This window comes from Danio rerio, chromosome 9 (genome assembly GCF_052040795.2).
Source record: "Danio rerio strain M-AB ecotype USA chromosome 9, GRCz13ab, whole genome shotgun sequence".
In the NCBI taxonomy this organism is placed as follows: Eukaryota; Metazoa; Chordata; class Actinopteri; order Cypriniformes; family Danionidae; genus Danio; species Danio rerio.
The window spans coordinates 27,405,713-27,420,505 of record NC_141029.1 but is presented as its reverse complement, the minus strand read 5'-3'; the positions used below and the strand labels follow the sequence as shown (position 1 = coordinate 27,420,505).

The following is a 14,793-nucleotide window of genomic DNA, read 5'->3' as shown; positions in this document are numbered from 1 at the left end:
GTGTCTGAGGCCACATTCAGGTTTCAGGCAACGTATAAACAAGATATATTCAAGCACGTTAATTTATTGGCTAATCTCGCTGCTCCTGTTAACAGGGCAGATATTCTTATGCACTATAAGGAGGTTTATCAATTTTTAATAACCGCTTTGAAATTTCATAAGGGAGAGATGATATCTTAACAGAGAGGGGAGGAAAGCATGACAGTCCTCATTGATGTTGTTTTTATTAGAGAAGGTGGACCACAGAGAGATTTAGACCACCGAGAGATACATCAAACGCACACGAAAACCCCTGCTGAATCAGCTGCACTCTCTGGAGTGTTACGAATACACATGAATCACAGCTAACCGAGCTGCTCTAACGCTCATTATGTGATTATTATGGCTTTAAATAGATTCTAATTAATCAAATTAATTACACAGCGTTGAGTAATTTACTGAAAACACAGATTTATGAAAATCAATATTTTACTTTTACTTATTGTCTTCCATTCAGTGTTGTTTTAGTTCTGTAGTTTTTATTAGTAGCCTTATTTAGATTTGACTTTTGTTTTGTATTCATATTTACATTTTGTCATTTACTGATTATTATTAACAATTTTCTTTTGTTTATTAAAACTTTTTATGATATTTAAAATAGATTATGCTGCTGCATGCATACAAAACGCGTCCAGTGCGAGTGATTTACATGTTAAGTCAATGCAAAGACGCAAATAGACATCCTGCGGTGCGAGTTTATCTTTTTAAGCGAATTGTTCAAGTTGGAATATCTGAACTTCAGTGGACATAAACCAATTAGGAGCTTGCTCTTGTAGGGGCGTGATTATAACGTAGCGCCTGTTGTTGGAAAAAAAATCCTATTGCCGACACCGGACAACAGCTAATCAAACTGAGCTTGTACACTGAGCTCCCATCATCCAGGTACTGTACAATTTCTGGAGAACTTTATGAACTCACAGAGCTGGATGCACCTCTTAACCTTTCTATACCACATGAACACTGCTATTCTCTCAATAAAATCCATGTTAGCCATTTAGCAACGAAGCTAGAGTCCGCGGCTGTTGGGAAGTAAATTTGACGCCCCAATGAAGCAGATTTTGATGCCCGAATGAAGCGGATTTTGAAGCGTGAATTAAGGGTTAACTCAAAACTTTCACGCGTCTATTTACGTGTGAATACTGCGATTTATCCACACTTGCCTCATCTGGTGTGAACACAGAATTAGTGTTAAAGCGCCGGAACATTTTTGTTTTTATTTGTTATTTGAGAATGTTTATCAAGAAAGCTCAGATTCATTAATTTTCCTTCGGCTTAGTCCCTTTTTTCATTGTGATTTTTATGTTTCCTTTTTGCTGTATAAAATGTATAAATAATTTTGTACATTTATTCATTTATTAATTTTCTTGACGGCTTAGTCCCTTTATTAATCTGGGTTTGCCACAGCAGAATGAACCGCCAACTTATCCAGCAAGTTTTTATGCAGCGGATGCCCTTCCAGCCGCAACCCATCTCTGGGAAACATCCACACACACTCATTCACATACACACACTCATACACTACGGACAATTTAGCCTACCCAATTCACCTGTACCGCATGTCTTTGGACTGTGGGGGAAACCGGAGCACCCAGAGGAAACCGACGTGAACGCAGGGAGAACATGCAAACTCCACACAGAAACGGCAACTGAGCCGAGGCTCGACCCAGCGACTTATGCTGTGAGGTGACAGCACTACCATACGCCACTGCTTCGCCCTGAAATGGAACAATTTAAATGAATTAGTCCTGATGAAAATGCTACCCACTGCGCCACTTTTATACATTTATTTTAATTTTAAAAACATACATATGCTGTTTTTTTTTAAGTTGTATAGTAATTGACGTTTAGGAAACATTTCTTATTTTTAATAAATAATTAAAAAGTTGTGTTGCTTAATATTTAATATAAATATACCATTTTATTTTGCAGGATTCTTTGAAAAAAGAAAAGAATTTGAAATCCATAATTGTAAGTAACAATGTGATCAAAACTGGAAATAAACAATGTGGCATTATAATTTTTAATCTCTGACTTTTGAACACCCTGTATATCTGTTTTTAGTATATAAAGTCTCTGTGTGCTTGTTTCTCAAGGATCCTCCAGGACAGAAGGTGAACTCTGAGAAATGTGCAAATATTTCTTTAATTGCATTAGGCAGCAGATTTAGTTCATGTGTACTTAAAACTTGACAGGAAGTTAAATACGGTGAGGCAATTAAATGAGCCCGAGAGGACGATGGGAGTGAATTCTGTCTGTGTCTCCCCAGGGGTGGAGGTATTTGTTGCTGTAATAGGAAGCGTTTGGTCAGCAGTGAGCAGCTGAAGTGAGCAATCAGGTCCGTGGCAGATTACCTTACCCAGACGACAGGCCTGCTGGGAGCGTCCTGATCTAACGGCACCTGACACGCCTCCACACAGCTCCCTGCATGTGACTCGCCTGTATGTGTGAGCGCTTTTATCTGGGAGAGAATAGAGTCTGCTGGTAGATGATAACTGATGAATCACTGGCTAAGAAATTATACAATATGAAAAATAAACACTTAATGATTTACCTAAATGTACCCTCATGGTCAAAGTGCTCTGGTTACTTAAAGAGGAAGAAGCGGTAGTGGTTAAGCCTTCTTTATCTTTTTCCTCTATCAAAACATTTGTGGCCCTCAGCTCAACCCCTCGTGACCCAAGCATGTGTTTGAGGAAATGGCCCTTGTGCATCCCGAACTATAATGAACTTTTCCTGTGGCCTTGAATGGGAAGGTCAGTAATGACACATCAGTCAAAAAAAACAAAACAAAACTCATAACACTACACATTTCTAAAAGGTATGATTCTAATGTAAAACAAAAAAGTTTACCGTTGAAAAACTTTTTTTTTCTTAGCACATTAACAGCACATTCATTTTTCTAGATAGTACTGACAGACAGACATGCCAGGACAGATGAACATTCCAGGAAAGTCAGACGACTGGACATTACAGACAGAGGAAAATAGCAGGTCAGGTTTTAAAGCAGACTGCACAGAGATGGACAGACAGGAAAGATGTACATACAAGCATACCAGAACAGACAGACAGATGGATGGACTAACAGACATACCAAGACAAACGGACACACCAGAAAAGTCAGACAATTAAATGAACATACAGTATCGGGACAGACAGGCATACAAAGACATATGTTTAGACATACCAGAAGAGACAGATGGATGAATGGACAAACATTTTAGAATAGATGAATGGACGCATATACCAAAGGGTTTAAATTTAAGGTCAAATATCCATTTCCCTGACTTTCACTGACTAAAAGCTGAATGAAAAGCAGAAAAAACAGGTTGCTGTTGTGCTTGTGTATTAAAATTATTAAATCATGTTAAAACATGAACATTATAAGTGGGTTTAGCTTGAATATTGTTCTCCATAACTTTACTAGCCACTATAAGAACAACAATGGATAATTTACTTCAGATTCAGAAAATTACTGTTTATTTGCTTTTTTTTATTGTACTTACAGTACATGTAAGTATGGCTGTGAAGTAGTTTTACAAATTTTACATTTAACTTTTCTATCATCAACTTTTCTATGGTTGCTCTGGCCAAAAATTATTACCTCAAAGACAAAGCTCTTAATTTATCCATTTATTTAATTATCTTTAAAATTATTTAATTAAAATGTATATTATTCATTTAAAATGTATACTATTTTAAAGCTCTTAAAATGTATATTAATATACATTTGTATTCTAACATTTACATTATATTATCTGCATTCGACTTAAGTGAGAGTCAGGTGATAAGTATAAAATGGAGCGGAAAAATTGTCTAAACATAAAAATAGCTACGAACAAAAGGAAAAATATGGTACAGATTAATGCAAACAAAATGTAAAGCAACTAACAAAAATCCCTGATATTCCATGACAAAATAAAAAAAAATATCTAAAAATTCATTTCAAGGTCTGGATTACACTTTTTAAAAGTCCTTGATATTGCAGAAATCCTGTGACCGGTGGGGAAACCTGATACTAGGTCAAACAGACAAATAAACAAATATATCAGGACAGACAGACAGATTGAATGGACATACAAGGTCAAACACACAGTCATACAGCACAGGTGAATGGACATACCAGGAAAAACAAACAGGCAAACGCACCAATACAGAAAGAAAAATGGACAGACTGACACACACAGATGGACACACCATGAAAGAGACAAATTAATGAACATACCAGGTTGGACAGATATAGGTGGCATACAAAAACAGACGGACGGACGGACGGACGGACGGACGGACGGACGGACGGACGGACGGATGGACGGATGGACGGATGGATGGGCATATCAGGAAGGATGGATGAAAATACCAGAACAAAAGAAGGAACATAACTGAAACAACAGGTGAACTAATATTACAGGACATACTAATGGACATAGCAGGTCAGATATATAGATGTATCAGGAAAGAGGGACGGACATACTGGATGGATGGATGGATGGATGGATGGAAGCATGACTAGAAGGAAGGATGGATGGATGGATGGATGGATGGATGGATGGATGTACAGAAAGATAGAAGGAAGGATGGAGCGTTGGATGGATGGATGGTTAAACAGACCAATGGATAGAAGGAAGGAAGGATGGATGGATGGATGGATGGATGGATGGATAGAAGCATGACTAGAAGGAAGGATGGATGGATGGATGGATGGATGGATGGATGGATGGAAGCATGACTAGAAGGAAGGATGGATGGATGGATGTACAGAAAGATAGAAGGAAGGATGGAGCGTTGGATGGATGGATGGTTAAACAGACCAATGGATAGAAGGAAGGAAGGATGGATGGATAGAAGCATGACTAGAAGGAAGGATGGAAGGATGGAAGGATGGATGGATGGATGGATGGATGGATGGATGGATGGATGGATGGATGGATGGATGGATGGATGGATGTATAAACGTACCAGGAATGAGGGACAAATCAAATGAATGGACATTCTTAATTTTTTCTATACTTGTTTTGAAAGCTACAATAACAGTCCAGTCTGCATACATGTTGTGGTCCACATTGACCAGACTTACCGAGGACAGCAAAGTAAACAAAACAGGAAATCCAGGAGTCAAAGAAACCCTGTTCTCCTCTTATATTACAGACTGTTTGTGCATTTTCTGACAACGCGGGCACTGTCAGAAAGAGGCATATGTTCGGCTCACTGCACATAATTTGCTTAGTGACATTGTAATCTATGCAAATGATTTTTAAGCTCAACACAATAAAGCCCTCTCATTTCGTAACATAAATAAGTATGCATGAACAGACAATTAGAATATGATAATGTAAATATCAATCAAATCGTGGGGAAAACATGTCAAAGCTAATTGCCCATCTATTTGATTGCCAATAGCCACAAGCACTGTATTTCTCATACAGTTTTATTCATTTTGAAGTTTACCATGTAGATGAACTTTGTGCTGGCCATTTGTCAGGTCTCGATTAATTTTGTGCGATGTGTTGTTGAACAGGGTTCCAGTGTGAACTACAGGAGCGCCCTCAAATGTGCATTCTTGATTCTCAGCATCTTAAATCAAAAACCAGCGGTCAGCAGTTTGTCTATGAGGTCAACATATCATTGTATATTCTCATGTGACTAAAAAACAGCATTGTCCAGCTTTTTTAATTCATTAGTTAGTTTTGAGGAGTCCACTGAATCAAGTAAAAAATGGTCATGACTGACAAACAGTGAGAAAAGTTACAGAGTATATACAGGAATCAGAAAGTAAAACTCAATACCTTTTAAGACCTTTTTTAAGACTCTTTCCATACATATAAGACCTTATAAAGCATTTTCAACCGGAAACCCTGGCGAGATTTTAAATTACAGTATATTTACTAAATGTTTTAGTTTGGGATTAATTTCTTAGATTAATATTATTCATATACTGAATAAAAATGTATTAAATCTAGCTAATTCAGCTGGTTGGATTCCTATAGATAATAAATATTAATATTTATATTAATAATATTTGGCCTATAAATAACATGCATGATGTCAAATCTAGTAATTTCATTGATTTCATAAACTACACAGCATCCTGATATTTACAGATTTAATTCAAGCTAATTTTATCATACAACCATACACTGCATAATCAAAAATAATATAAAATTTAATACCTTGCAAAATAGACTTTTTAATACATTTTAAGGGCTTAAATTTCTCTACATTGATTTATCAACTTTTATTACTTTTTAAAATCCCACAGATACCCTGAGTTAGCACAGCATTAAATTACATATTTAGTAATGTTTTCTGTTTTTGTTTCATGCTTATTTTATTATTTTTAACATTTCCCTCAGCCTATTTGTCTAATTTTGTTCTCAAAGCTAAATTGTATCTACTTAATTGCACACAGTGGGGGGAGACCCCAACTTTTTTCCTTATTTGACAATTCCAAGCAGATGCCCTTAATTATCTACGGTCACTGTGGTAAAGAGACATCAGAATTCTCAGTCCATAGTGGTTCTCACTTAAAAAAAGAGAAGTGTGTTTTAGATTTAAAGGCCTCTGCCAGCACAAAACATAATCCACTTTTAAAGTTACAATTTATGAAATACTGTTTCAGGGTTTAAGCCTCTGCTCATCTGAATTGAGCAGTTAACCATTTTAAACAACTGTTTTGTCAAATCAAATATTATAGGAATCTTTTATACAATCATGACATTCACTCCAGTCTTTGGGCTTACTGTATCCCTGAGACCATATTTAAATGATTTATTAAAGAAAATAAATCACTGTTTGACCCTCTAATATTAAGAATGAATATAAACATTACAATTATGATTTTCAAAAGCATTACAGCACACTATGTGTGAGTGAATATTGGTACCATAAGTTGCGCCACCCTTTACAGTCTGACAGAGCGCTTGGATGTGTGACTTCCGACTTAACAAGCGGATGCAGTTTAACAAGTGAATATTCATTGTAACTTACCATACTGCACACATTCATTTATGGTCTGTTTATATTTGTACATTATCTTTCCATTGACTGTCATAAAGAAAGGAATAAGAAGTGCATTAGGAGTACAAACAAAATTGGAAAGCATGCACTCAAGGTGTAATATGCATAATATAGCAATATAGCTGCTACATATTACTAATATATTTATTACTAATGCAAAATATTTGTTTTACACTTGTAGTGCATCACTGTCATGCAAATGTGCTCCTTATAATAAAAAAGGCCCTAAGCACAGGAACATGGGTATTTTCAAAACCGCATTTTTTGGTTTGGCTGTTTGTAAAAACGAAAACGCAGTAAAAGGTGACTGAAATTGAAGCTTTCTGAAAATTTTCCAAAACTCTGGGTACAGCAAGGTCATGTGGACACTACAACCAAAGTGTTTGCCTCATAATGTCAGCATGCATGCTGTGTTCTCCTTTTTTAATTGGCCAACATACTGTAGGTTCACACCAAACTGCGTGTTGGGGCAAATTCCGTATCATTCATTCATTCATTGATTCATTTTCTTTTTGGCTAAGTCCCTTTATTAATCTGGGTTCGCCACAGTGGAATGAACCTCCAACTTATCCAGCATATGTTTAACGCAGCGGATTCCCTTCCAGCTGCAACCCATCTCTGGCAAACATCCATACACACTTATTCACACTCGAACACTAAGGATAATTTAGCCTACCCAATTTACCTGTATCGCATGTCTTTGGACTGTGGGGGAAACCGAAGCCTCCGCGAATGCAGGGAGAACATGCAAACTCCCCACAGAGAAGCCAACTGACCCAGCAGAGGCTCGAACCAGCGACTTTCTTGCTGTGATGTGACAGCACAACCTACTGCGCTGCCCGCAAATTCCATATGTTCATGACAAACACATCACATATTCTGTCGTCTGTTAGCGGGATGGTAATTTGCCTCTGTTTTTTACATTTGCATTGAGTTGTATGCAATGTACTCATTCAAATACTTCATTCCATGGTTGGTGTGAACCCGCCATAAAGAACTTTATTCTATTGGTTCAGAGTGCCCTTATCATGCAAGACAAAGAAAGTATTCAATGCAGTGCATTTTCAGTGAATTGGACTTTCAGCAGTAACAATTAAACCACACTGAACTGAACTAAATTGAACTTCAACCCTGAAAACTGGACTGACACAGTTTTAATTTACTAAAACTTCTATGTTAAGCTGCTTTGACACCATCTACAGTAGGTGAGACTTTAATATGGCCATTACCGCAGCACCATGTACTGCCAATGCTCTATAGGTGAAAGAGTGTGTTTTTAGGTACGTGTTTTTTCAGTTTGTGACTATGCCGCCAGGTGGCTCAAAGGGACGGGATGCGAACCGACAGAAATAGGCTATACGTTAGTTGTAAATACTCTGCTACTTGTAAAAAAAGATAAACAATGAGACAAAGCATTATAAATCCTACAATAATCATTAAAAATACAAAAAAGACATTGTAAAAGCGTTATAGAAATATAAATGAATTGAATTATGATATTGAATGATTCAACGGTACTGTACAAGGTAAATGCACACTAGTATTGGGTATGAAAATGTAGTTTAAACATAAAAAATAAATAAATAAATAAAACTTAAAACTGTACCAACAAAATAATGGCTGCTGTGAGGTTAAAGGAACACACCTGACATTTCCTGCTTTTCCTGCTTGTAATTGGCCATGTCTGACGTTTACATTTTTAAAGCCAGCGGAAGTGTGGCATTTTCCCTTATATAAATACACAACGCTGTCCAGGATGCAACAGCTGTCGAAGATTTATTTGCTACATGCCAACTAGTGCCGCAAACTTGTATCATTCAAGTGTAAATGCCCAGACCGCAAGGTACCTGCAACATGTCACTCACTATATTTGTTATTTGAACAGACGTGAGTTGACAGCATGAAAGCCAGCAAGAAACATGCATAAGTGACTTGTGACTGGATATTTTTAGCTCAATGTTGTCCATTTACCATTTCAGTCAAAGTCTTGATTTTTAGAGGATACATTTTCATGGCAACGGAAATGTTGCAGCATGAAATCCAGAAGAGAGTGTACATTAAATATTTAAAAAACGTAAACCCTGCCGTCATTTGTATTTAACAAATCAAGCAGTTCTCCTCTGCACATATAACCTTAGGATTCATCGGAAATCGAGAAGCCTATAAATTACACGAAACAATCGAGTTCCCCAAATCACCACTCAAGTTCCCTAAAGACTTGTTCCATTCTGTCGTTTCACATTCTCTGTCAAGTTTTTCCTTTTAGTACACACACACACACACACACACACACACACACACACACACACACACACACACACACACACACACACACAGACACACACACACACACAGACACACACACACAGACACAGACACAGACACACAGACACACACACAAGCAATGCAGCACCAAAATGTACACTGTGATTTTCTCATTGAAAAATTGCAGTGAGCACCTATGAAAAGCTTCAGAATTGTATTTCCCCACATCATTTATTTTCTTTGGGCTGTCGAGTCTTTCTCCCATACTTCATGCTCTGGCTGCGGTGAGCTGAGAGAGAACAGGACACGCCTAAAAAACCCTAAAGTGTCTCTGGTGGCCGGTGTCAGTTGTGCACAGAGATTGTGGTCCTTGGCCTCGACCCAAGGATTAGGTGTTCCAGGGAAGAGAGATTTCTTGGCCCTCACCAATCCCCAAGAGTGCTTTGGGAATTGTGTGTTTGTGTATATGTGCCTTTTCCCTCCTCCATTCCCACCTCCTCTGCACTTGAGTTTTACGCCATCTTCCTCCTCCTGCCCACGATAGCACGCGGATGGCATAATCAAGGCCTGCCCTGGCTGGGTGGGTTTTAAGAAGACTGACAAAATGTAGCTTGTATTGTGATGGAGGACAAATCTAGTGATATAGTCAAATAGAGCAGGAGAGCGAGGGGGGGGGGGTGAACGGTAGGGGATCTTGGGCAAAGGAGGTAAGACAGGATATGAAAACAATGGACTCATTGTAAGAGATGATAGAGGGATGAGAAACAGATCAGTGGAATGTAGCACCATCTACAGGCAGATCATGATCACAAGAGGACACGCTGAAGTGGGTGGGATGCTTTCCTTTTGAGAGTGGATATCAAATGTAATTGGGAAGAATAAATGATGAATTCATTGTAGTGACACGGATGAAATCGCTTTGATAAGAGATGGATTATGTCGGTTTTATATCTGCAACATGAGAAAGAGTGAGTCACTTTGAAACCCTCTTGATGTATTTCCACATAAAAGGCTTCAAAAAACAAGAGAGAGGTGACCTAAAGTGACAAAATGCATTCTTGTCCATTTCCTGCATTTTTACGGTCTGCACAAAAGGAGCTTGAATTTCAAATGGAAAAGCTGTATGAATGCCAGCTCTGACGCTTCCGTTTCGCTCCTAAGTCTCTCTTTCTGTTCTCCAGGTGACCGTTTTTCTAGCCCCACCACCTTTCCTGTGCCAAAAATGCCAACTGTAACAACAAAGAGTGGCAGATGCCAAGGGAATCCCAGACGAATGACCTCCATGAAGCCGGCCTACCAAAGAGAAGCAAATATTTACCCTGCGTGTTTGAACCCATGGCACAGTGCCATGACTGTCCCTCAGAGCGCATACCGGGCCGATAGGTTTACCAGCATTTAATTTTACTCCCTGGGACTCTTGGGTATACCCTACGTGGCACCAGTTAAAGGCTTCTTGATTATCAATGATTGCATCGTGGAGAGGAAGACGTCAAGACAAGGCATGTTTGGGAAATATGAAAATAATTTTCCAGGTTCAGTACTAGTTAATGTCATCATAAATTTGATTATGACAAAAAAACACTTTCCTTAAAAATAAATAAATCAAACATGCATAAAATGTTACAAAGGTCACTGCTGAAGTAGTGCATGCTCATGTGTTTATTTGTGACAATTACGTAATTTATAATAGGGCCGGGGCGATAAAATCAATTTCTGTATATTTATTGACCCAACACCATTCCCAATATTGATAATAAAACAAGTTTGGTGTGTAGTTTCGGTATGAAGCCTATCATTTTATTAATCATGGCTGCTGAGTGCGCAGTTTGAAAGCAATGCCAATAAGCTTAGGGTGTCAGTCATTTCTAATGGAAGTGCAGGTACACCAGGTACACCTAGTTGGAAAAACATCTGAACTTTTCCGAGAGCCCCTACCGCTAGAACTAACCAAATTTGTTTCACACTTTGTATGAGAAATACACATTTCAATAATAACTGCAGACTAATTACCTCAGACAAACACAAAGCACACAATCTTGCTTGTCACTTCAGGAACAACACACGCGGGTGCCGTATAGCAGCAATGAGGAAATTGTAAATCCGAGCCACTAGCTCCACATCTGAAAGATTTTTTTTAGCATAGGGTAAAGTAGTCATTCAACTTCACAATTTATAATGTTGCAACATGTATTTCAATAAAGATGGCTAGTTTTCTTAATTGAAAGCTCAGATTTGATTATAATAATTTGTCTTGTTTACAAAGTTTGAGGTTTGCTGTATAATTATTATTGACCCCCTACAGATGTTGATCTATCTTTACCATTGCACACAATTTGTAATGTTTTATTTATCAAGTTTAAGAGTCTCTTTAACACTCATGTTTATTTTATTATAAAGAGATTAGATATTTTGCTTAAATATTGTTGTTTTTTACTATTAAAAATATTTGCCTTAGTAATGTTGGTAAATTAAAATAATCCTAAAATTATTTGGCTAAAAAAATGATAGGCTAAAAAATCCTAATGTTCCTAAATGTATTGTAAAAAAATGTATTATTTTTGATTTTGCATGATATGAAACATAATATCCTTACCTTACCTATAATGCTACATAAATTAAGATTTAAATAAGGTATTGTAGTTAACTAAAACTATAAAACAAAGAAAACAAACACATTTAACTTTTTTTTTCACAGGTTTACTTTCTGCTTGCAAACCACCAAATTCTGCATTTTACACCTTCTTGTTTAAGCATCTCTAAAAAAGAAATAAATGCTGAACCTTACACAGCAAATACTGTCAATTGAGCTAAACTTGTATTCAATCCAGAATATTCCTCTATTCTTTTTTCATTTTCTTAAGTTATAATTTATTTTAATCAAACCATTTTAAATTTCTCAAACCCAATTTTAAAAAGAGATCTTATTATAACTAGAGCTAACTTATTTCATACAGGTCCAGCTCATCCCAGAGCTCAGCCACCCTGAGACCAGCGTCTCCTTACGGGACACAAACTTCAAAGTCCATTTTGGAGGGACTGATCTGAAGAACGCGAACCAGTCTCTGATAACCAACACAGCAGTCGGGATCAGTGGAGAAGCCACCAAATGAGATCTCCTGGGCATCAAACACACACAATACATAAAATATGTGCATATCATATTAATGTACTGTTCTATTCTTCTGTCGAGGTGAAGTTGGTTGAAATATGCTGACTTTCTTGACTGAGCATGATTTACTAATCTGTCATCTTTAAACAATATTACAAAAAAACACACATTAGTTGTAGTTTTCCTTGAATCTTTGCACTTTTGCATGCATTTGCAGGTCATTAAATGCGAGACAACGCATGTGACCCACCTGTGCACTCAGTGACCTCATAACCCATCATCCTCCACCAGATTACCATCAAGAAATGAGCTCTCAAATCAGACTTTAATCCCTCAGGAGAAAAAAAACAACAGCAACATGCCACCATACTGTATAGGACAGATGTGCAAGATCTCAACCTGGAAGAAGAAAATGACCACTTTGTTGCTGTGTCAGCCATCATTTTAACAAAATATCTGACTTAATCTGATAAAAGGGCCCAGATTAGGTCCACCGCAAATTGAGGAACTATGATAAACTTTGAAATGTCAGTCTGGATTAGGGTATTGTCCTTTAATCTGACTCCCACCGTGCTGTATCGTAATCCCTGTCTCCTGTAGGAGCAGTTGTCAAACACATGATGGGAAAGGGGGGCAAAAACAGAGATGCGTGCAATGTGTTGAGCTCTATTGAAAAATTAAATATCAGAGGATTGAAGCAGATATGGAATCAATCACTAGAGCTATTGACTTTATGACTGTACTAAGATCTAGGACACACTAGACGATTTTCAAACCTTTCAAATTTATAACCATGGGATGCCATAAACGTAGGGACCATTTCAATTTATTTTAAACATTAAATCCTCCAAACACACCTACAAATTGTATTAAATCTCACAAAACCAAAATGGAAAACTGAAAATGAAAGACAACTGACGTAACCAGTGCATGTCTCCTGCGCATTGTTTTACACAAAGAAAAAAAAACGTAAAAAATGTTTGTGACCTCCATGTTTCAGCAATAAAAGTTAAAAAAAATTATGTTTTTAACCGTGGCTTGCTTTCATTGGCCAATGAAATGAGTCATGTTTTAATTAAACTATAGTGCTTCATACCGAAACTACATGCCAAACTTGTTTTATTATCGATATTGACAATGGTGTTCAGTCAATAAATATCGATTTTATCGCCCAGCTCTATTATAAATTACGTAATTTCGCTACAAATAAATACATGAGCATGCATATTGTTTAAACCCTGTGGCTATGCTACAAAAGGAGTGACCTTTGTAACATTTTATGCATGTTTAGTTTATTTATTTTTAAGGAAAATGAATTTTTGTGATATGAGACCATGAGTCATAAATATCAACTATGAGTGATATTTATAATTTAGAACTGGGGAGGGTCCTACTCAATTAACAGCAGTAAAATAATGATACTGGCACCAATGTGGATTAACCATGTTCTGTTTATAACAATGTTCTGTACCTTTTTTCCACTGATCTCTGATTGCATCTGAATACTTGCTTCATGTACCACTCATAAACTACATATGTCACCATTTTTTCACCCTCTTTCATCCCCAACAACAGAGACCCTCTCAGCATTTGTTTCTAGTGAAAGCTCAGTACATTTGCTTGGTCCACCCACTGTGCTTGAAAATGGACATTGGGAAAGCTAAATGTAAGACTGCCAGTTGGGAAGGTAGTCATTTAGAGCAGAAAAAATATGCATTTGTATTTTATTCATGCATCTCACAATATTACAGTGTTTATGAAAATAATATTATTGAAGAAATGCTTTGGATCTGGGATATTTATGTTTATTGCGGTTAATGACCAATTCTCCGCCTGAGAGGCTACAAACACTGTTTACCCATTGTATACCCTCATACAGTGATGATGTTTATATTCATAATAGATCAGTTTGCATTAACGTACATGAATTTAATGTTTTAAGGTATTAAAGTAAACTGTCATGCTGTAATAAACATGATCTAAAAATATGGTTGTAACCAGAGTTGGGCGTAACGCATTCCACAGTAACAAGTTACTGTATTGTAATTACATTTTTGAGGAAAGCAGTAATGTAACGAATTACATTCTGAATTAGTGTAGTTTGATTACAGTTACTAAAGTAAATGTAAATGGGTTACTTACATTATAAATATAGATTTTGGAAGAGAAAATGCTTCTTTTAAATCACATCTTCTGCTGCAACATCAGTTAATAAGTTTTTAAATTGCTGGAGAACGCAAGATTAAATGGTTGCTGTGAAGTGCAAATACAGACATTACTTTGATTTCATTGAGCGTAAAAAAATATATATTGCTGTAAAATGCAGTCTAAACAACATTCAACTGCTTTTAACTCGACAAGCAACT

The 14,793-nt window shown here is 36.9% G+C and overlaps 1 protein-coding gene and 1 long non-coding RNA gene across 13 annotated transcripts in view; one reads left to right on the top strand and one right to left on the bottom strand.

Annotated features, from left to right (window-relative positions):
* The window catches only part of zeb2a (zinc finger E-box binding homeobox 2a), a 264,051-nt gene that overhangs the window by 246,535 nt on the left and 2,723 nt on the right, over nucleotides 1-14,793 (bottom strand). The gene's annotated exons all lie outside the window — the stretch shown is intronic.
* Nucleotides 9,866-14,408, top strand: LOC141376136 (uncharacterized). The gene is made up of 3 exons (XR_015499440.1): nucleotides 9,866-10,286; nucleotides 10,500-10,817; nucleotides 12,273-14,408. It is a non-coding gene; the product is annotated as an uncharacterized LOC141376136 (long non-coding RNA).